Here is a 25,292-nt window from a genome sequence, read left to right as displayed (position 1 = left end):
CTATCTATCTATCTATCTATCTATCTATCTATCTATCTATCTATCTATCTGTCTGTCTATCTGCTTCTGAATATATCTTCCTCTCTCCACTTCTCTGTCTTATCTATCTGCCTCTGTCTGCCTCTCAATCTGTCTTTCTCTCTATCTGCCTCTTGGTCTATCTTCTCTGTCTGTCTGTCTCTCATTACCAGGCATAGGTGAATGGCATCCTAAAGTACTAAACATATCTTTGGTTGTAATTACTGAGACACTATGAGTGATTTTAAGGAACGGTAGAACTGGAGAATGACAAATGCTATAGCAAATTTTTTAAATGGTGAAAAAGGTGGAGACTTTGAACTATAGGCTAGTCAACATGACTTCAATTTTTGGCAGAAAGCCGGCATGGAGAGCTAATACATCTGTACTCTGAAGAAGTCTGAAGAATGCTCTGAACAGTCACCTGAGGGAGGAAACATATTCAAAGAATATTCCGTCCTAGAATGAGGGGCAGACTGTGGGCTGGGACCCTCCAAAGGCACTGCATCTCAGAGCCCAGCACAGAGCTCCGAGAAGAGGAAACTTCCTAAGAACACTACGAAGGAACAAAAGGATTTCCAGTGACAAAGTATCATGAACTTTGGCCACGTGGGTCCTCTATCTATGTGCCTAACTGCTATTGTGCTATTAGCTAAACCTACTGAGCTCTGTGCATTTGTGAGAGGGGCCAGTTCAGTAATTTGGAAGGAATGTTTTGTACCAAAGGTTCTACTACTTTAGAAATACCATCCCCAAAGAGCTAATTAAGTCTGGTTGATTATTTTAAAAATTTAATAGGGGTAAATGTTAAGTTCTATATTCAGATTAAACAAATAATGGTGGAAAGTGATCCAATATATTGTCAGGAGAGGACCAAAGAGAGGAAGACTTCATATACTACCTTCATATACTTTGCAGCTCTGCCTCACTTCAATCCACAGTGCCATTGGTCTTCTTTGAGAACAAAGGATGACAATAATCTGTGAGTAGTAGTAGCTGCCTTCTGGCGACCCAAACTGCCAGTTTGAGTTGGGCAATGCTATGATTTCTTCTTCTTCTTCTTCCTCCTCCTCCTCCTTCTTCTTCTCCTCCTTTTTCTTCCTCCTCCTCCTCCTTCTCTTCCTCCTCCTTCCCCTCTTCCTCTTCCTCCTCCTCCTCTTTCTCCTTCTTCTCCTCCTCCTCCTTCTTCTTTTCCTCCTCCTCCTTCTTCTTTTCCTTTCATTACAAGTGGTCCCTCTGTCCACGTAGGGAGTCATACCCTTACATGTGGGTGCTCTGTCCAAAGGAATAAAAAAATTTGGTCACTTAAATTTTGTAAGATATCTTGTGGTTTGGGAACTAGTTTTTAAAATTTCCTATTTATTTTATCATCTTTTTCAAAAAGCTGGAACAATTAATTCTTTATCATGCACAGTTTGCATTTATGATTTCTTGAAAAGCAGCTCTGAAAAAACAGGCTTTGAAAATGCCCTAAACTTGTAAACCCAAATCACTCTGGTCTTCATTGAATGGCCAATAACAGTGCTCAGCCCAAGCCTCTCTTGCTCATTGTTTGGGTTTTAATGGCTCAGAGTGAGTATAAATAGTAATTGTTTTCTGTTCTGGCCAGAGACTCTGAGGGTCTTCCCCTCCCAGATTGATTCTTTTGTGATGGCAAACTAGGACATCTTTTTTCTCAATTCTTTCCTAACCCTTAATCATTGAATGGATGTTGCCTCAAACAAAATGAGACCTGAGAAATACCTTAGTTTAAAAAGGCCAAACTCACCCACTGCATCTTGGGCCATTGCCAGTCAACTTGCCTTTTGTCTTGCTACTGGACTTCAGTGATTGGAGAAGAAAGTGAGGCTGATGACTTTGCACAGCTTTGCCTCATTTAAATCCAATTCACCTGTAAGTAAAGAAACGCCCTCATGATATCATTGGTCCTCTTCAAGAATAAAGGAGAATAACAACAACAACAACAACAACAAACACATTCCATCCTTCCCCCATTCCCCCCTCACCAGGAAAATTTATAAAGAAGTACTTCATAGTCTTGTAAAACCAGATAAAAAGCAGTATATTTTAAAACTACATTAAAGGTTTAAATATATTAATACATTAAATATTTAAGATAAATATAAAAAAGACAAGAAATAACAGAGCTAAACAAATAACTAGATTTGCTTATATTTCTCATACACCTGAGATATAATGTGTCATATAATGTAGATATATAGATGCATAATTATATGTAATTAGATAATATATTATATCTCATATAATTATTGTTTTATTGTCACATGGTATATTATATGCTTGCATTATATTTCTAATACATACATGGAGAAAACACGGTGAAACGTAGTTTTAATGTAAATTTTTTTTTCTTCCTAGTCTTTATGAAACTTAAGAGAAAATTGATCCTTTCCGGAGCCACAAAGAAGGACACAAGCAAATATAGATAATTAGAAATGAAATGTGCTAGATTTACATACTGTAATGTATTTAAACTAATAGCAAATAATTACATGGTTCCACATGGATTTTGTTATCTGCAAATTTCTTAATGTAATGTATGTACTTTTTGATACCGAATAAAAATGCGATTGTCCATCATTATTGATAAACAGATGAATTTTGTTATAGCTTGTGCAATACCGCATAACAATAAATTGTGGTTTGGTTGAAGTGCGTTGTGGAAATAGGTAGTGGGGAGATTGAGAAGTTATTCACTTGGCTTGTTCTTGCATGCTTTGGGAAGTTCCAGCATATCGGTAGAGCAGGCTGAGACATGTTTATGGTGTTCAGTTTTTCTAAGAAACATTCAATATGTATCAGATTGTTCTGTCATTTGTGTGTCAGACTTCTTTTGATAAACATCATTGTTGTTTCTAATCCCTTTCCTCAAATGGTTTGTACTTTGTAGATGTTGGTGTGCATTACTTAAATTCTGAATATGATTTGTAAGTGTGTCAATCATTTAAATAATTCTTGTTATGTATGCAATTGCGTAACTTTTAAATTCCAGAGACAAAACTTTTCTTATCTGATGAAGACAACGTATACATTCTATTTGGGCTGTAGAACAGTTGATCAGGGTAAGGCTTAGTCTCCTCACTATATTATTTGTGCTTTGTGACTGAGTGATTGGGGCAGCCAAGTGGTCCAATGGATAGAGGGCCTGGCCTGAATCAGGAAGACTCATCTTTCTGAATTCAACTCTGGCCTCAGACACTAACTAACTGTTTGACCCTGGGCAAGTCACTTAACCCTATTTGCTTTAGTTTCCTCATCTATAAAATGAGCTGGAGAAGGAAGTGGCGAACTACTCCAGTATCTTTGCCAAGAAAACCCCAAATAAGGCTAATGAAGAGTTTTGAAATGACTGAACAACAACATGGAGTAGTTGATACAGACCGTTTCTAGTTCCTGTGATTTGGCAAGTTGAGAACTTAGCCTCATATTTTATAGAAAAAATTAAGGCCATTTGCCGGGAGCTCCCACTTTTCCTCTCTTCCTCATCTCCTGTGACCCAGATGTCATCTGCCACTATTTCTGCCTCTACTCTAGTGTCACAAGATGATGTGGCCTTACTCTTTGCTAAGGATAACCCCTTTACTTGTTCAAGTGATCCCATTCCATCTAGTGTCCTCCAACAGATTGCCCCTTAGGTCATCCCCACTCTACCACTTATTTTTTTTGTTTGTTTTGTTTGTTTGTTTGTTTTTGGCTAGGCAATGGGGTTAAGTGACTTGCCCAGTGTCACACAGCTAGTAAGTGTTATATGTCCGAGGTCAGATTTGAACTCAGGTCCTCCTGAATCCAGGGCCAGTGCTCTATCCACTGAGCCACCTAGCTGCCCGTCCACCACTTATTTTTAATCTTTCCCTCTCTACTGGCTCCTTCCTTACTGCCTACAAACATGTTCATCTCTCTTCTATCCTGAAGGAACCCTCACTTAAGCCTTCCATCACTACTATCATCCTAGATCTATTCTGTCCTTTGTAGCTAAATTCCTTGAAAAGGCTGTCTACCATGGGTTCTTTTACATTGTCTGCTCTCATTCTCTTCTTAACCCCTTGCAATTTGGCTTCTGACTTTATCAGAACTACAACTACTCTCTCTAAGCTACTTATGTTTTTTTAGTTGCCAAATTCAATAGCCTTGTCTCAATCCTCATTCTCCTGACCTCTCTATAGCCTTTGGCAGTATTGATCACCCTCTCCTCTTTGATATTCTCTTTTTCGATTTTCAGGATATTTGTCTCTCCTGATTTTCTTTCTACCTATCTGACTGCTCCTTTTCTGTCTACTTTGCTGGATCCTCTCCCAGATCATACCCTCTAACCATAGCTGTTCCTTGGGATTCTGTCCTGGGCTGTCTTTTTTCCTTTTACACTACTTTACTTAATGATCTCATCAGCTCTCATATATTTAATTACCATCTGTATGCTGATGATTCTCAAATCTACCTATTTTGCCCCAACCTCTCTCTGACCTCCAATCACATATCTCCATCTATGGGTGTCCAGAAGATATCTTAAATTAAAAAAAATGTCCAAAACAATATTCATCATCTTTCCCCCTAAACCCTCCCTGCCTCCTACCTTTCCTGTCACTATAGAGGGCAACATCATCCTCCCAGGCCCACAAGCTAACAGTCATCTTCAACTTCTCACTATCTCTCAGTCTTCATATGGATATTTTTCTCTGGCTATCCTTCATGACCAGAACGTTCTCCCTCCTCAACTCTACCTTCTGACTTCCCAGTCTTCCTTTACATCCCAACTATAATCTCAGTCCCTCTTAATTCTAGTGCCTCCCCTCTGTTAATTATTCCCAATTTATCCTGTATATAGCTTATTTGTATATATTTGTTTGTTGCCTACCTCATTAGATTATGAGCTCCTTGAAGGCAGGGATTGTCTTTGTCTCTTTTTGAACCCCTAGCATTTAGCATAGTTCCTGACATATAATAGGTACTTAATAAATGTTTATTGATTGATTGATTTGGACAGAACAAAACTATTTTGTTTGTTATTTTTGCTTAATAGCTGTATCAGTGATTACTTTCATGTCTAAATTTATTGCACAATATATACATCTTATAACTGATCCATTATCACCTATAAGACCTGTTTTATGGAGTGAAGACCTACCTATACTTACTCTGGAATCACCAAAGACTTGAAATTGGGAGGAAAAGGAAGAATGGGATGGTTCCTATTGTAGTGATAAGACTTATCAAGTTAAAAGATCAGCACTGTGTTAATATTTTACTTAAAGTAACCTTTATCTCCTCCAATTCTCACTTCACAAGTCTAGCAGACCTAAATAACCTTGTCTCTGATCTTAACGTAATCAAAAATTCAGCTGAACTTTTAGCTTCTAGACTAAAAGAATAGAATTTAAGAGCAAGAGGGCCTCCAAATATATTTAAAGCATAAAATTTCTCTTGAGAATCATTAATTGTATAAAGTACTTTTTAGCACATTTGTGGGTAATATGAAAGTGATTCTTTTCCTAGTAGTTTTTTTTTTAACTAGGAATACAACTTAGGTATGCTATACATTGTATATATATTATATTCATGAATGGGATGTCAAGGATATAAACAAACCCACTATATAAAAAAAAAAAACACTGGCATTAAAAGTGTGGAAAGTCAAGTACTGGTTAATCTTGAAAAGTTTTTCTTACCGCTGTCAAATATTTCAGTTTGGATTTTTGAAAAAAAATTAAATAATGCATTAAAAAGAGAAAGGTTTCTTTTATCTAAAAAAAAATTCCAAGCATCAGTAGGACAATAGCAAAAAAGGAAATACTTGTGGGTCTTCATATAAGGGAAGTAATGAAAAGTGAACATTTTGAAGAACCAGTGAATGAAGTTGAAAGAGAATTTAGACATAATTTTTAAAAGTGACTTTTTTTGGGGGGGGGATTCTTATAAAAGACAGAAAATTGCAAGAACTTGTCAAGGCTCTTCTCAAGCATATAAAATTTCAGGATATAACATGTCACTCAAGATCTATTTCTTGGATTTCATCTCTTGGAAAACCTGGGTGCTGTCAGTGACAATCATGAGAGATGCTTCCATTAAGAAATTTACATAATGGAAAAATCATATCAGGGCAAGGGGAGTTCAAGACTTTTGGTTATTGTTGGGCACTGAGGAAAGATGTTTCACAGGAGAAATACAAGACAAAATCGTAAACAACAGCATTTTTGGTGAATTAGATGAGGTTGATGTGTAGTGACAAATTTGTTTTTATGGTAAAACTGAATCTTGTAAGAACAGTGTTTCATAAACAAAAACAAAAGACTGAAATCATCAGAGAATTATATATGTTGACTAATAACATTAATAATAATAACAAAAATTAGCTTTATATGGATAGCATTTTAAAGTTGGCAAAGTGTTTTATAAATATAATTTCATTTTCCTCACAATAGTCTTGGGATATAGGTGATATTTTAACCTCCATTTTGAAGATGAAGAAACTGAGGCAGACAGAAGTTAAGTGACTCATCCAGGCTTAGACAGCTAATAAGTGTGAGACCATATTTGAATTCAGTTCTTTCTGACTTTGGGTCTAATGCACTCTCCACTGGAAAACTTTGCTATCACTTATTTTCACAGTTTTTAGAATTTTTTTGGTCTGATATTATACAATAAATAAAATGTATAGGTCTATATGGAAACACAATACTGACAAATTAAGAATAGTAATTTATAAATATAATAGCATATCATATTAAAGATGATATAAACATAGATAAAAACAGTACTACTAGTATATATTAGAATCTATAGAATTTAGCTAAAAATATAATTATAAACAAGTTCCAAGAGCTGAGTGACCATATCAACAAAGAGAGAAAACAAATTAACAAAGCAGTGAAGCAACAACAATTTTATAGAAAGTAAAAAGAAAAAAAAACTAGGATGAGAAATCTTGAAACCAATAAAACCATTAAAATAATAAAAAATAATAAAATGATAAATCCAAGAGCTGTTCTAAAAATTATAAAAATATTAATAATTAACAAATGTAATAAAAATGATGGGGTATATTCAAATCACCCGCATTAGAAAGTTGAAATCACAAAAGAAAAAAATAATAAAAGCATGAGATTACTGTGTACAGGTGTGTTCCAATAAGTTTGAGAATCTGAAAGGAATGGATGATTATTGGCAAAAGTATAAACCATCAAAATTAATAAAACAGGAAGTATATAACCCACATAAACCTATCTCAGAAAGAGAAATCAGACACGCTATTGAAGAGTTGCCCTGAAAAAAAGTTGCTAGACTCAGACAGAATTATATTATAACCTTATTTTATAAACATATAAAAAGCTGATAACCCCTACTCCTTTAATGAGGAAAATGTGATCATGATTCCTCAACCCCCCCAACCAAATAAAACTGAGAAAGAAAACCACAGACCATAATCATTACTGAATAGCAATGCAAAAATTTGAATTAATAGACCGACAAATGAAATACATCAATACCTCAAAGAGATTTACCCGTCATGACCCAGTAGGATTGAAAAATGGAATGCAAAGGTAGTTTGCTATCAGGAAAATGAGCAGAATAACAATTTATGTAAACAAGAGGAAAAAAAGAAGGCTACACAGTATCTTTAGATACAAGACAAAAAAAGATTTTGTTACACTCATTTATATTAAACACATTAAAATACAGAGCAATAGAAGGATCTTTGCATACTCTATTAAAAAGAAGAATTTATGTGAAATTGCACAATGTTATTCTGTACAATGGAAAAACACTAGAAATTGTCACATTTTCAAAAAAAGTACTAACAGATAATGTACACTCTTGTTAGTTTATTTAATTAGCAGTTTTTAGAAATCTTAACCATAAGGTATGAAAAAGAAATTAAAGAAATAAGCACAGACAACAAATGGATGACTATTTGCAGATGGCACAGTATTATTATCTAGAAAATCCAAGTCAGTCAATTAAAAAAAAATTAATGGTGATAATAAATGACTTCTTCAAAATAGAAAGATACAAGATAAACCCACAAAATCATTTGCATTTCTATCTACCAACATCAAGAATTAAGAAAAACTGATAGGATGAGAAATATTCTTTATAATTACAATAAAATAAAATGGTATTGTATCATCAAGGTATACAAGGAACTTGTGTAAAAATAACTTCAAAGTGATTTTTAAAGAAATCAAAAAGGATTGAACAAATAGATGGACCTCTCAATATCTCCCTCCCCCATTATGGCTAGGCCAACCAAATATAGTAAAATTACTAATTTCTTAGACAAATTTTTGTATTCATTGCAATGCAAATTAAACATGTTAATAAGTTATTTTGACTAATTAGACAAAGTAAAAAATAAAATTTGAAGAAGAAAGAGAAAGATAAGAATAGCAAGAACTATGAAAGAAATTTGGTGGAGACAAACACTACCACATCTCAAAATGCCATAAAATGAAAGGTTTGTTTTCTTAAGCAAAAATAATGAATAGAGGAAAAAATATAGAAATAGATTAATGTACATAAAATTTATTTAATAGGTGTATTTATAAAAAAGTCAACAAAACAGAAACAAAAATACTATAGAAGGGAATCCCTCTGCACTAAAGCACTCAATATCTATCTGGAATCAGGCCAGTTGTAGGAGTTTTGATGCATACCTCATATCACACACTCCCCAAACCAAACCAAGCCATTTAGTTGTATAAGTGTTCTGAAACTTAAAAGAATACTAGAAGAAAATATAATAATGTATTTGTTCCAACTTTGGAGAAAAGGAATGTTTTTGTAAATGAAATTAAAAGAAGAAATTATTCGAGACAAAATTGTAAATTTTGTTTTTTAATGATAATATGATTTCGTACAACCAAAAGCAGTTATCTCTAAAATTAAAAGAAAAGAAACAGGCTCTGAAAACTATTCACCCAAAATATTTCAGATATGAGAAATAGTGTAGAATAGTTGATACAGAACTGACCTCAGCATTAGGATGTCCTAGGTTCAAGTCCTACTTCTGAAATTGGCTCTATTATCCTATACAAGGAACTTAGTCTCTCTGTACTCTAGGCCACTCTTTCAGACTTAAAGTTTTAGAGAAGGTGCTAATCTGCATTGGGAAAGGAATTTCCTCAATGGAAGCCCTTTATTCCAATGAAGTGACAGGCCTAGTAAAGAAAAAAATCAGGTAAGTGGCAGCTAGACCACCTAATAGTGGATAGAACGCCAGGCTTGAAGTGAAATCCGGCCTCAGACACTTGCCAGCTGTGTGACCCTGGGCAAACCGCTTAATCTCTGTTTATCTCAGTTTCCTTATCTGCAAAATGGGGATAAAAATAATACCTACCTCACAGGGTTATTATGAGGCTCAAATGTAAAGTGCTTAGCACAGTGCCTGGCACATAGTAGGTGCTAGATAAACATTAGCTATATTTTTTATTGCTATATAAGCATCTGACATCTGTTATCTCTAAGAAACAGGTGACTATGAGATATGTTCCCCAGTGGGGGACATAAATAGACTATTTATGATATAGATGATGAAAGCTGATAATAATCAGAGAAATTTAAATCAAAACAAGCTTAAGATGTTACTCTATGGCATTAGAATGGCACAAATAAGAAAAAACATTAGAAAAATCCAATAAAATGAGGCTGTAGGGAAACAGGAACTCTTATACATTGTTAGTGGGACCTCAGGCTAGTGAAAGATTTTGGAGAGCAATATGGCAATGTCATAAGGAGAGGAGTAAGCATTTACATTATACCTACTCTGTACCAGGCATTGTGCTAAGTACTTTTTATGAATATTATCTCATTTTATCCCCACAACAGCCTAAATGGTTAACTTTATTAATATCTCCATTTTACAATTGAGGTTAACAGAGGTTAAGCAATTTGCCCAGGGTCATACTGCTAAGTAAACGTCTGAGGCTGGATTTAAACTCAGGTTTTTCTAATCCTAGGCCCAGGGCACTATCAACTGTGCCACCAGTTGCCTCAATCAGTGTTAACCATTCCTTTTAACCTATTGATTCTATTGTTAGGATTTTATCTAAAATATAAAACTAGAGACAATCTGTGCAAAGAAGTACTTGTTGCTCTATCAGCAATAGAAACAATATAGAAACAATCTATGTGTACAAGTGAAGAATAACAATATTAAAAACAAATTGGGAGGGGTACATAACTGTAATTTCACTGAGGTGTAAAACTTTCGGTATGGAAACTCTCTCCACTGGAGCAGACTAACAACACTTCTGTTACTTACAGTTTTCAAGAGTTGCCTTGGGTACTGAAAAGTCAAGTGACTTCCACGTGGCCAGTATGAATCAGGAGCAGGACTTGAAAACAGGACTTCCTACCTCCAAGGCTGACCTTCGATCCACCATGACACTGTGCAAGACCAAACGAAGTATAGGATATTCATATGATGAAATATTTTGGTTCAATAAAGTTAAATATGAAGCACATAATGAAATTTAAATAAAAGCTCCACAGGGTGATATGGAACAAAAAATAGCAGAACCAGAAATGAATAGATATTGAGTTTAACTATTTAAAAGAAATGAGGGAGGAAGGAAGGGATGAAGGAAGCAAAGGAGGAAGGAAGGTGGGAAAGTGGATAAAAGAAGGAAAGAAATAAAGAAAGGAGGGAGGTAGGGAAGAAGGAGGGAAAAGAGGGAGGGAAGAAAAGAGGAAAGGAGAGAGGGAAGAAGAAATGAAGGGAAAAAGAAAGAAGGGAAGAAGAAGGAAGGAAAGGAAGGACAGAGGGGAAAAAGAGAAAGAAAGGAAGGGAGGGAGGAAGGAAAGAAAAAAGGATAGAAGGAAGGAAGGAAAAATGGGAAGGGGAAGGAAGGAAGAAAAGAAAGTTGGAAGGAAGGGAAGGAGGGAAGGAGAAAGTCTGAGTGTCATATTTTAACTGACAAACTGGAGCTTTTCCAGGTTGCTTAAGGGTCATATCATTCAAAGAGTTGAAGGAACTGAGGATGTTTAGATTAGAGAAGAAAAGGCTTAGGAGGGATTATATAGCCATCTTCACAGTTTTGAAGGGATGCCACTTTATTCTTTGTGGTTCCTGAGGGTTGAATTGGGATCCAAGAGTGATAGTTACAGACAGGCCAATTTCAGCTCAATATAAGAAATGGTTTTCTAATAAGTAGTGGAATAAGCTTTGGACTCAGAAGAGGAAGGGTTTGGTGGTTTGATGCTATGTTTTTGTGTTTTTGTTTTTTTGTTTTTGTGCAACCTGACAAAAGCAACTTGACCTCTTAAGTTTATAAAAATGAATGAGTTGGTCTAGACTGTCTCTAAGGTCCCTTTCTCCTCTAAAATTCTTTATTTTAACATTCTATCTTCTCCTCCCAGGACTAATGTTGTAAATAAGATACTTTCTATCTCTAGTTTTATATTGTCTAGTACTCTATTTTCTAAAGTTCATTCAAACTCTCTGATTTTATTAAATGTTAGAGAGGCAGTGTGGTATAATGGATAGAGCTGGCCTTAAAATCAGGAAGATCTGGGTTCAAATCCCACCTCTGACACATACTGACTGTGTGACCCTGAGCAAGTCACTTATCTTCTCCAAGCAAATCTCTAAGACTAAGTTGTAGAAAAGATGCTCAAAACTTTGATCAAGATAGTTCCTTATGTCAGTGAAATCATAGATCAAGTACCTGGTCTATCATTGTCTTTCCAGAGTACGTTGAGAGGAGAGTAACATCTTTCAGAACTACTCTGTCATTATTTAAGGGAGATGGTTGGCAGGGGACACACACAGTTTTATCCCATTTATTGTATGTGCCTAATTATTTACACATCCTCTTCCGTATTAGATGGTGAACTGCTGGAGGACAGGGATAATTGTTTCCTCTTTGTATGCCCAGTGCTTAGCATAATGCCTGACATACAGTAAACACTTAATAAATGCTCATATCCATGATCTGTCCTGTTGCTGAGAAAAGGAATGAGTTGGGTCACAGTGCACAAACATCTCAGTGCGCCTGACACATACTAGGTGCTTAATAAATGCTTATGGACTGATTAACTATTCTATTGTCAGGAAAGGCAAAACAAGATATTTATGGATCAAATGTGTCAATTTGTGGCTAGAAGAGCTGAGAAGTGTAACACAGATGACTAGACTAGAGAATGTAGAATCCATAGGACAAACTCTACCTTTACATTCAGCACTGGCCAGACTCCTAAAGTATTATGTTATGTTCAGCTCTGGGCTCCATAGACTACAGGGAAGACTTGGAGAATATTTACTTCATTCCCTTTCTTTCAAGGTTCAGAGAAAGGCATAGCACTTTGGACAGAGCACTGGATTTGGCATTGTGAAGACCGATTTTCAAGTCTCACTTCAGAAATTTACTGTGAACCTGGAGAGAATAAAATATCTTGTCTTACAGGGTTGTGGTAAAGATCATATGAGATCATGTCTCTAAAGTGCTCTGTAAATCTTAAGTATTACATAAATGTGACTTACTTTTTACTATATAATATAAATATACATTATACACATATTTATCACAATATTATTTTCCCATTATAACCTAGAGCCCAGGGTTTTAGGTGCAGAATAATAACCAAGACTTAGGCAGGCTCTTGGGCAGATCAGGCTCCAAGCTTGGTCTAATCCTCTGTCATTTTCAGTCTCCAGTGAATAAGGGAGTAGGGACATTTCTGGAGTGGAACAAGGGATACAACATGACTCGATGCTTATGGTGATATCTTTTGGTCTAGTCTTCTTGGTCTTTCTGTCTCAGGCAGATGAATCAGCATTTACTAGGTGTGCCAGGAACTGTGTAAGACTGAGATACAAATACAAACACCATCATCTATTCTGCTCCCTCTCGGATCCCTTCATATAATACTCTCCAAAAAGCTATTTTATATAGTAATGCTGACTTCCACTAAGGATGATTGACTTTTCTTCAAATCCATATCTTCTTTCTAAATCTATCTAATGTTTGGGGAAACATGGCATTGAACAAATCAGAACTAGGCCAAGGGCTATAAAATGAGGCTTGTTACTGTTCAGTCATTCCAGTGTCTGACTCTTTGTGACCCGATTTAGGGCTTTCCTGGCAAAGATACTGGAATGGTTTGCCATTTCCTTCTCCAGATGAGGAAACTGAAGCAAATAGGGTTAAGTGACTTGCCCAGGGTCACACAGCTAGAAAGTATCTGAGGCCAGATTTGAACTCAGGTCTAGGCCTGGCATTCTATCCACTCTATCTCCTAGATGCCCTAAAAGTGGGGCTTAGGAGTATGTAATTTATGAGTTGTAAGTGTTGAACTAAATCTCTAAGGTTGTTTTTAGCTTCAATGTTGTGACTCCATGATTCCATGATTTGGACAACTTGAAATCTAAGACCCATGACACACTTACAGTCCACCCTGCAGCCACGATGGGGGAAGGTGTGGATTAGACCCAATCAATTCATTAGTGATTCAAAGAACTGCAAGGTAATTAGATTGAAAATCAGAATAGATGATAGAATTTAAGTGCCTTGTGAATAAGGATTATTTCATTCTTTGTATTTGAATTTCAAGAGTCTCATACAGAGCCTGGTGCACCTAGTAAATGCTGGTTGATTGATCGATCTGCCTTAGACAGAAAGACCGACATGACTAGATCAAAAAATGTCACCATAACCATCAAGTCATCTTCCATCCCTTATTCCTACTCCAGAAGAAAAAAATAAATTGAATAAAAAATATGTTTCAATCTCACACAGTGAGAAAATCCTTAGGTGTAGTACCATCAAGGACTTGAAGAGGTCATTAAGTTCATCTCCTAATATCCAGACAGGCTGAAACTAAACAATTTCAGGAAAGTCATTTTAATATGGGTTATGACTCAGAGTGAGTGATAAGGATGGCAATAACATTGGTTCTAGATTCAAAGAACCCATATTCAAATCCTACCATTTATGCTTACTACCTGTGTGACCTTATGCAAGTCACTTATCCTCTGTGGGTCTCAAATCCCACTTCTGATGTCACTAGCTATATTAGTATGAACAAGTCATTATGTTTGTCTTTGCCCTGGTTTCCTCATCTGTAAGATGGAGATAATAAGAATCTAATATTTTCCCCACAGTATTATTATGATCAAACAAGATAATGCATGTGGGACATTCCAGGTATGGAAACTTCTTTCACTGATGCAGAATAACAACTTGTCTGTAATTTATGGTCTTAGAGAATTATCTGAAGTATGAGAGGCTAAATGTTTCCCCATGCTCACACAGCTTATATGTGTTAGAAGTAATACTTGCACTCAGGTCTTCCTGACTCCAAAGTCAGCTCCCTGTCCACCGGGCTATGCTGCCTCTCACACAAAGTATGACAATGAATTAGATGTACTATCAGGGAATTGGGCAGTTAGGTGGCACAGTGGATAGAGTGCCAGGCTCAGAGTCAGGAAGACTCATTTTCCTGAGTTCAAATCTGATCTCAGATTCTTAGCTGTGTGACACTGGTCAAGTCACTTAACCCTGTTTGCCTCAGTTTCCTCATCTGTAAAATGAACTGGAGAAAAAAATAGCAAAGTGAACTGGAAAAGGAAATGGCAAACCACACCAGTATCTTCACCAAGAAAACTCCAAATGGGGTCTTGAATAGTTGGACATGACTGAAACAACCAAACAAAACAAAAATTAGGGAAATATATATAGCTGGAGAAAGAGTTTGCAGTCATCTGTACCGTCTTTCACATAAAAAAGTTAAAAGAGTTATTTTATCTCTTTGTGATTGATGTGTTTATTTTGAGAAATCATTTCCTTCACACTTCTATGTACTGGGCACTTGTCCAAACCTACACAAAGAGCCTTACGTGTCAACACCCTCTCTCACCTACTTCTTCATGGTAACCACATCCCTTCGTTTTATCTCTCTTTCTCTCTCTTTGTCTCTCAGTTTCTGTCTCTGTCTCTCTGTCTATCTCTCTCTCTTTGTCTCTCTGTGAGGGTCTCTCTCTGTCTCTCCCTCCCAATTTTTTTCTCACTCTTTCCCTTCTCCTCCTCCTCCTTCCCTCCCACTCTGTCTATCTGTCTGTCTCTGTCTCTTCCATGGTTATAGGATTTTACCTACAGGATGAAGGAAATGACAAGGATTAGAAAGGAGCAATCTTTACTAAGCTGAGAAATAGAACAACTGAAGAGAGCATGTGGTGAGCAGACAATATTGTCCACTCAACTACACTCAAAAGTAGCTACATTCCAAAGGACAGTTGGAATTGGAACTTTTCAACATTTCTCAGAATTAATAAGGTGAGCTCACTGTACAAACAGGAGTGACCCATCAAAAGACTAACCTGGTATGAACAGCATTGGTTATTAAGTTGGGAAGGAGACAAGAAATCTCTTGGGCTGACCAGTGCTACAGACTTATACCTATTTGAAGGTCCATAGCTCCTTCGACAGAATGTAAGCTCATCGAGCACAGGAATTGTCCTTTGTTAGTCTCTTTTATTTCCTAGAACATACCATAGTGTCTGCAAACTAGAAGTCACAAAATAAATGTCTGCTGATTAGAAAGGACTTGCATTACATAGAATGGAAAGCAGCTAAGAGATCATGTAGTTGAATCATTTTATAGTTAGGAAACTGAGGCCCTGAGTGGTAATGTGACTAGTCTAAGACTACGTAGCTCATTAATGGCAGAACCTAGACCAAGTCTCCTGACTCCCCATTCAGCATTATTTCCATCATAACTGTTTAACTTCATTTCCTAGTGGAACATTCCACGTGTTTACACCCCTTTAGGCACAATCCCATCAAGGAGGAATGGGGTCCCTGACTAAAAATTCAACAGGCAGCATTAACCAGTGCGGGGGCAGGGTTAGTGTTTGACAGCAAAGTTTTGGATCTACCTTGAGCTGATCATTAGCTGGCTGAGTGCCCAATAGTTATACCTTATAAATGGTCCTGGTTTTAAGACAAAATGGCCCAGCTGTTTTAAGGAATTTCTGCTAACTAGCATGTTGTATCATGTTCAAAGACTGCACTTGGAGATGTGGAATTCTCCAAACTATAATGGATCTGGCTACAATTTATGCTTAAACCCCCTTGCATGGCAAAAACCCAATTTGAATTGCAAGTTCATCACACAATGTGGGAACCTTAATACATGGTCAATGGAAGAGTCTCTTTAAAAGACAATAGAGAACACTGGACCAAGGATCAGCAGACACCTCCTCCCCATAGAGTCCCTAGCTTTAGGGACTTTAAAGCTCACCTCAGGTTTTACCTCCTAGTCAAGGACTTCTATCTTGCCTCCTCTCTTACCCGCTCCTCACCCCTCTACCTCCAGTTTAAAAGATCACAGTGTCCAAGATTTAGAGCTAGAAGGAATCCTAGATGTCAGGAAATTCCACTCCCTCATGTTTTACATGAAGAAAGTGAGGTCCATGGTAAGGGACTTCTCAAGGTCACACAGGAAGTAATAGAGATAAGATCTGAATACAGGTCCTTTGACTCCAAAGCCAATGATTTTTCCAACTGTGCTGCCCTGCTTTCGTCTCCTTTTTGAAATTACTTCATTACTCTATACTGTATATGCTTTATATTAACCTAGCCATGTTCATATTTTATCCCCTTTCCCTATCCCCAACCTCAATGAGAGTAGCTTTTGGAATTGTCTGTTTTTGTTTCTGCATCTCTCATAGTACTATGGTGCTTGCTTTGTAGTAGGTGCTTAATGATTATGTGCTAAATTGGTCCTGACTTGGATTTTTATTCTCTGAATGACCTTGGGCAAGTTGCTTCACTTCTTTGAGCCTAAGTTTCCTTATCTGTATAATGGGGAGAAGCATGTTCACATCACCTACCTTGTAAGGTTGCCGTGAGGAAAGTACTTTGTAAACTGTGAACTATTAGATCTTCTTAGTATTAATGAAATGAGGTTATTCCATGCAAAAAGATGCTCTTCTATTTCTTAAATCCACTCTTTGTGTGCCCACCTCCTGCCATGTCGTCTGTGCACATGCTACTTGTTAGATCTGCAACATGGTTTCCACTATAAACTTTGTTTTCATTCCTTTTGAAAGAGTACTTTATGCCTACAACTTTATGAAATTTTTTTTCTTTTCAGCTGAAATTCTACAAGTTTGGTCTTGGTCCAATGGGGATTAAAAAAATACTTGGCAATAGAAAGAAAATGTTCCAGTCTGTTTTTAGAAATGCAATGTGTTTTTAAAAAAAATCATTAAAACTTCAGACTGTCTGGTTTGGAGACTTCAGTGAAGGTGGTAGGCTGAATTATGTATTCACCTGGTCTTGGTTTGCTGAGAGTGCAAAGTTTCTATTAATGACTGGTAAGGTACCAGGCACCGTGATGTGGGAGAAGAATTGTGGGCTAGAAGAAGTACTGGGCTGAAATTCAGGACACCAGAGTAGGTTTCTAGCTCTGTTTGAAACACATGGGACCAGGAACAAGCCATGTAACTTTTCTGAGGCTCAGTTTTCTCATTTGTAAAAATAGGGATTCTATAACTTGCCCTACTGAGTGGGCAGGATTATTGCAAGGAAAATATTACAGAAATATGAGTTGTCATTATTACAGGTGGAAAGAATATTGAATGTGGAGTCAGAAAACCTGGATTTGAGTTTCTGTTTCATGGCTAAGTAGCCATTAGGCCATGGGAGATTATTGAACTATTAAATCTTTGATGGCCTAATCTCCAAAATGGTCATACTGATATGTGCCTTATCTGCCTCACAGGCTTGTTTTGAAGTTCAGATGAGATAACATATAGAAAGTATTACACAACTGCAATATATTTTATAGTTCATCTCATCATTGTTCTTAATATTATGGAGTGTTACAACAATGTCTTGAGAGGCATCATAGTGGATAGAGAGCAGGCTTTAGTCTTAAGAAAATTGGTTCAAAGCCCACATCTCTCCCATGCTAAAGGAATGACCCTGATCAGGTAACTGAACCTCTGTGTATCTCAGGCAATTCTCTATGATTATAAATCACAGAGAAGGTGCAAATCTACAATGAGAGATGCTCCCTACATTGATGAAATCTCAGTTTTACTTCTTCCTTCCCTTCCCCCAACAAACTTCCATTTGAGGTTTCAAACCCATAAGTGAGTTGAGAGGGGGTGATGTCTACTCCAAGCATGTGAGACTTCCCCTGTGGATTGGGTGGATGAGAACAATTTGTTCTAACAGACATGAAGGCAGCTGAAGCAGGTGCCATGGAGAGCTTAGAGCTTGGTCAGGAATCAAAGACACCAAGGTGCCTGCTGGGCACCAATCATCTTGACTTTTGTCTTGCCATTGATCTTCAATGACTCAGGAAGACAGAATGAGGCTGAAAACTTTGCACAACTTTGCCTCACTTAAACCAACTTTATGCACAAATCATCACTCGTGATGTCATTGGTCTTCTTCGGAAACAGGAAAAAACAACAACCAAAAAATGACATTTTTATGCCACTTTGCTTCCAACCACAATTACAGTAGTAAAAAATTCTCACATTTCTCAAGCACTTTTAAGTATTCAAAGTGTTTTATCATAATCAGCTGGAGAGTCATGTAGTACAAGCAGTATTGTCCTCATTATACAGATGATGAAGCCAAAGATGTAGGAGGCACCTTTCCACAGCCATTATGTGCTGTTGCAGGTATTTGAATCCAGGCCTCCTGATTCCAGGTCTCCCACTTGCCATTATATTAAGTTCCTATACCATCCACAGATGGTTTTCTAGAGTCTATTAGTTTTAAGGAACTATTAGAAGTGGTATAGAATTTCTAGATTGGGGAGAAGGTCAGTCCCATAGTTTTTAGGTACAAAGCATCAACACTTTTGGTCACTTTCTAGCTCCATGATTCATTTGCTACTTTGCAGTCTTATCCTTCTGTTCTATACTTTCTGCTAAGCTCTCTTGTGTAACTTAGAATAATAGGATCTAATGCTCATGAAATACACGTGATGTCCTAGAGACGAAGCACATGACATCTAGTAAGACTCTATCTAAGTCTTCAATGCCTTGATATTCAAAAAAAAACCACAAATAAAAAACATGCCTACTGGAAAGCATTTATCAAATTAAACAATCAAAACACAAAGATCCCACTTCCCAAGTATTAATAAATGTATACCTATATACTCATGCTTTGATGCATCTCAAGATCTTATCAGAGTTCCTACTTCCTCTACTGGTGGAGTTCAACTTCTCCATGCCTTCTTATTCTGTGCAATTCCCTGCTATATCTACCCATAAATCCTCTAAAGATAATATATTTAATTAATGTGGTAGAGATCTTCCTTTAGCTCTTTGTTTTATTTTGAGTTTTTTTTTTTAAATTTTTTGATGGAGAGGGCTGCACCTGTGACTTAACAATAAACTTCATTTACTGATACAAAATAGTGCTTTTTTTCTACAACCTGTAGTCTGAGAGAGTTGGCTTCAATGCTAAGAGGGTAAATGACCTGCCCAGGACCACAGAATCACTATGTGTCTCAGGATGGACTTAAGATGATGACTTCCTCATTTTAAAGATAGTTCTCTATCCCCTACAAGGGCTTGTTTCTCCTTCTGGTTCTTTTTAATATTCAGTTCAATTCAAAAACATTTATTACGTGCCTACTAACTGCCAGGAATTGCAGTGGCAATATAAATACAAAAAGGAAAATAGTCCCTGTCCTCACAAAGCTTATTGTTTCAGTGGGTAGGGACAATACAATATATGAACATATTTATTGATACAAGACAATTTGAAAAAGAAGAGAGTACCAATGATTAGGAAGATGAAGCTTTTTGTAGGATTTGGCACCTGAGTTGTTTTTTTTCCCTGTCAAACAATAACTACTTATTAATAGTAACATAATAATAGCTCACACACATATTACTTTAAGGTTTACAAAGTGCTTTACATATTTTATCTCATTTGACAGTATTTATCAAACACATTCTAAGCACTGTTCTAAGTTCTGGAGATATAAAAAAAGACAAAAGCATGGTGCCTACTCTCAAAGAGTTCACATTCTAATTGGTGAGACAACATATAAATGACTATATACATACAAGATATATAGAGAAAGGTAATCTCAGAGTGAAGGCACAAGTAGTAGAGGGACAGAGAAAGGCCTCCTATAGAAGGTAGTATTTGAACTGAGTCTTGAAGGCATCTAGGGAAGCCAGGAGGTGAGAAGGGAGAACATTCCAGAAATGGGGAATAGCCAGAGCAAAAAGGCAGAAATGAGAGACGGAGCATATTGTGAAAGAAACAGCAATAATACCCATATCACTGGATCATAGAGTACATGGAGGGGTATAAAGTGTAAGAATATTGGAAAGCTAGGAAGGAGTCATATTATGAAGAGTTTTAAATTCTAACTAGAGCATTTTAGAGCATGGAGAAGGAAATGGCAAACCACTCCATTATTTGCCAAGAAAATCCTACGATGGTGTCATGAAGAGTCAGACATGTCTTAAAAGTGATTGACCAACAAAAAACATCTTATATTTGGTCCTGGAGGTTATAAAGAGCCACTGGATTTTATTGAGCTAAATGTTTACATGGTCTGATCTGTATTTTAGCAAAATTATTTTGGCCTTTGAATGAAGTTTGGATTAGAGAGGAGAGAGACTTGAGGTAGGGAAATCAGTAATATAAATACTATAGTAGTCCAGGTGAGAGATGATAAGGGTTGGAACTTGGGTTTTGACTGTGTGAATGGAAAAAAGGAGATGTACACAATAGATGTTGTGGAGAGAAAATGAACAAGATTTAATAACAGATTGGCTATGTGGGGTGAGTCATAGAGAAGATTTGAGGATGACACCAAGGTTTTAAGCCTGGATGACTGGGAGGATGGTGGTGCCCTCAACTTTTCCTATGTTTAAGGCACTTGCTCTAAACAATGATTATTGTTTGTCCTTCATTTTTGAAGAGGACCAATTACATCAAAGGTTGATGTCTTGGCCTTTGGGTGAATTGGATTTACATGAGGCAGAGATGCATAAAGTTATCAGCCTCATTCTCTCTTCCAGAGTCATTGAAGGCCAGTGGCAAGACAAAAATCAAGATGACTGTTGATGGCCTGGGATACAGTGGATGACCTTGGTTTTTTTTTAATCTCTGAGCTCTAAGTGCTCCATAGCACCTGCCTCAGCTGCTTTCATGGTTATTGGAATAAATTGCTCTCATCTGCCTATTCCACCAGAAGAAATCTTCACATGGTTGGGGTAGATATCTGCCTCCCAAACATAGGTTTGAGGCCTGTTGGTTACCATCAACCATGTTTATCCTGTCTGCTGAAACAGATGTGTGGTTGTTGTACATGCTACAGTTTCTTGGAGACACAGGTTAGAGTTGAGGGCCAGGTGGACACCATAGATGGATGAACAACCCTGAAAACAGCTTGGCATGCCCTCACACAAGAGGTGTTAGTTCTTTTTGAACACCCCATACACCCTTCTAAATAATAATAGGAAAGTTGGGAAGAAGGGATGGTTTGGGAGAAAGATAATGAGATCCATTTTGGACAAGTTGAGTTTGTGATAGGCATCAAAGAGGCAGAGGTGAGGAAGATAAACATTCCAGACATGTGGGACAGCCTAGGCAAAGGCACAGAGATGGGATATAGGTTGCCAAGTTTAGGAAATAGTAACAAGGGCAGTTGTAAAATGTGTCTGGAAATGGAGGCTGGTGTTAGTTTATAGAAGGATTGAAATACTAGCACAAGGTTTTTTCATGATGGGTTGACATGGTCAGATGTGAGGTTAAATAACAGTATCTTGATAACTTTGTTAGTGGATGTATTGGAGATTGAAGAGTTTGCAATAAAGTAGGGCAATTAGAAGATTATTTTTAATAGTTTTGATTAAAGGTGATAAGGGATAGAATTAGATTGTAGCCACATGAAAAAATACAAGTGGATTGGATGTGAAAGTTGTTGAAGGAGGTGGAATCTATGAGAGAGAAGGATGACTGACATTGTGAACTTGAGTGAAGGGAAGGTTGACAGTTCTTTCATTAGGAATTGGGAAGTTTGGAGACGAGGTGAAATTATCAGAGAAGAAAGATGTTTTTTTTTATTTTGGATATATGGAGTTTGAGATTCTGCCTCCAAATTGAGATGTCTATTAAGAAGTTGGTGGGAAGAGATAGACTAAAACTATGCATAGGTTTGGGAGCTATCTGTGTAGTGACAGAAATTGAACCCATGGGAACAGATGTGATCACCACAGGAAATGGCACAGAGAGAAGAGAAGAGAAGAGAAGGACCGAGGACCAAAGCTTGGGTGACAACCAGATTTAGAGATTTAGAGGAAATACTGTATCAGATTTAGATGACTATCCATCAATGGGAACTGAGAACAGTCAAACAAGTGGGAAGAGAACCAGGAGGGAGAATATTCACGAAATCCAAAGGAGGAGAGAATACCCAAAAGGTAGGAGTGGTCGAGAGCATTACAATATTCTGAGAAATCAAGAAGCATCATCTCTGATGGGTTCAATCACTCTAGATGAGTTTCAAATATATACATACATACATACAAATACACATATGTTTATGCACACATGTGTGTGTATGGGAGTGTATTTAGTCCCAACTTCTCTCCTGAGCTCCAATCCTACATCTCCAAGTGGCAGCCAAATGCCTCTGACTGGATTCTCTCTCTGTGTGTATGCATATTCCATTTTATATTCCATTTTCAGTTTTGTGTGTGGGTACATATGTATGTCTATATATGTATGTATGTATACATATACATACAAAATGGAACACAGTGTTTTTTCCAAACCCATTTCTCCTTTGAACTTGTCTATTTCTGTTGAGAATTAAACATCCCTCTAGTCACCCAGGTAGATAATCTTGGAGTAATTATCATTGATTCCCTTTTTTTCTTTCTAATCCAATCAGTTGGTCAATCTACCTCCTCAATATCTCTCACATCTTTCTCTTCTCTACTTGTACAGCTAGTACCCAAGTTCAGGAGTTCATTGTCTTTTGCCTGGATTATTACAATAGCTTGCTAATTGATCTTTTTCCTTCCATTTTCTCTCATCATCACTCTATTCTCCACAAAACTGCCAAGATACTCTACATTTTACTCAAACTGTCCTTCCTCAAACTCAATATTCTTTGTTGCAACTTGATACCTTTGTGAAGGTTGTCATCCATTCCTTGGATTCACTCCTTTGTCACATCCACCTCTTAAAGAATTTCTCTGATTCTCAATTTCCTCATCTGTAAAATGAGGATAATCATGGTTCCTACTCCTCCACAAGGTTGCTGTGAAGATCAATGTAACAAAACATACATATATTGCTTTGAAAAATCTTAAAGTGTTATATGAGTATTAGCTATTATTGCTATTAATTATTGATGCAGAAAAATGTATTTCTTTTTTCCTTAGAGGAAATGGCACAAGATAGTATAGCTAGTCTAATCTATAATTTTAATTATGTTGAAATTCGTGGAATACAGTTCAATAAATTTCGAGATAGGAAAGAAGAGCATTCATCCTCCTTTGTCTCCTCCATATTCTTATTCCTGAGAAAGAATTAAGATAAAGATATGATAACTTGGGCTTTGTGTGTGTGTATGTGATGAGGGAAATCTCATTTAGCTTGATAAATGATAATGTTAGTATTAGTCAAATATTTTGCTAATGTTTGTTGAAGATAAGGGAAAAGAAGATGCTTATTTAGCTAATACAATGAACACTTCAGCTCATGGGTATAGAAATAGGAAGGAGGTAGCATCTATGAGGAACAAGGACGAATCTGAAGATCGACAGTAAATGGAAAGTTGACAGTGCTTTCTACGGTAAAAGGGGAACTGGGAGAAGAGGTATCAAGAAAGAAAATGTTTTCTGTTTTGGATATGTGGAGTTTGAGATGCCATCTCTAGTAGATATATCTATTAAGAAGTTGATGAGGAAAAGAAAGAGATTAAAACTATATATAAGTCTCAGAGTCATCTGTGTAGAGATGTAACTATAAAGTAATCCCACTGATTTTCAAAAACACTCACAAAACAGCAGTGTCATTACTGTACAGTCTTACCTACCCACTTCTCTTTTTCAGTGAACTGACTCACAGAATTATAATTTCAGTGCCAGAGGGCACCTTAGAGGCCTACAGGAATGAAAATACCCTCTATGACATATATAAGGCAAGTGCCAGCCTCCAAAGATGGGCAACACATTAGTTTCTGGAGCAGCCCACCCGACTTTTGGATGATTCCCTAACTGTAAGAGAAGTGTTTTTTTTTTTTTTTTTTTGACATCAAACCTCATTGAGTCTTTATCACTTCTACTCCTTGTTTCTAGTTCTAGCCATTGGGACCAAGCAAAACAAATGTAATTCCTCTTCTGTGTTACAGCCCTTAAAACACTTGATGGTTCTTATGGCATCTCCTCTGTGTTCTCTCCTTTGGGGTAAGGAGTTCCTGTGCCTTTAGGTGATGTTTACATATCAGGAACTTGATATGTGTTGCCAACCTCCTTGCTTTCCTCTGGGTTCTGTCCAGCTTATCACTGTCCCTCTCAAACTGTAGTGCCCAGACAAGATGATAATATTCAAACATCTAGTCTGATTTAGGACAGAGATGAAGTGAGACTTTGGTACTGAACACTGTGCTTTGTTCAGTCTAAGACTGCATTAGCTTTCTTGGCCACTGTGGCATATGGCTTATTAGTATTGAGTATATAGTTGTCTAAGATCACCTGGTCTTTATTAGATCTTCTACTGTTCAGCCAAGTCTCTCCCTGATTGTACTTAGAAAGTTGATTTTTTTAAACTCAAATAGAAGTAAGAATTTACATTTATTCCAATGAGTTTCATCTTGGTAAATTAAGCCCAGTGTTGTAACCTGTTGAGATTCTTTTGGATCCTGAATCTAATCAAATGTAAACTACACCTCCAAGCATTGTGTCATATTTAAATTGTAAACATACTATGTATGTTTTCATAAAAGTTTTTGAAAAAAATGCTAAACAGCACAGATCCCTGGTGTACTCCAGTGGAGACTTTGAAGGCTAACATCAAACCAATAATGACTATTTATTGATTCTAGCAATTCAACCAGCTCCAAGGCCACCTAATTATGCTATTGCTTAGCCCATTTCTCTCCATCTTTTCCATAAGGATAGCATTCATGATACAGTTCCTTTGTTGTATCAGCTGAGTAACACAGGAAAGAGAGAGAGAGAGAGAGAGAGAGAGAGAGAAGAGGAAGAAGAAGAAAGAAAGAAAGAAAGAAAGAAAGAAAGAAAGAAAGAAAGAAAG

This window comes from Vombatus ursinus, unplaced genomic scaffold, assembly GCF_900497805.2.
Source record: "Vombatus ursinus unplaced genomic scaffold, bare-nosed wombat genome assembly UNPS02014973.1, whole genome shotgun sequence".
Lineage (NCBI taxonomy): Eukaryota > Metazoa > Chordata > Mammalia > Diprotodontia > Vombatidae > Vombatus > Vombatus ursinus.
Note: the sequence above shows the minus strand (reverse complement) of the source record.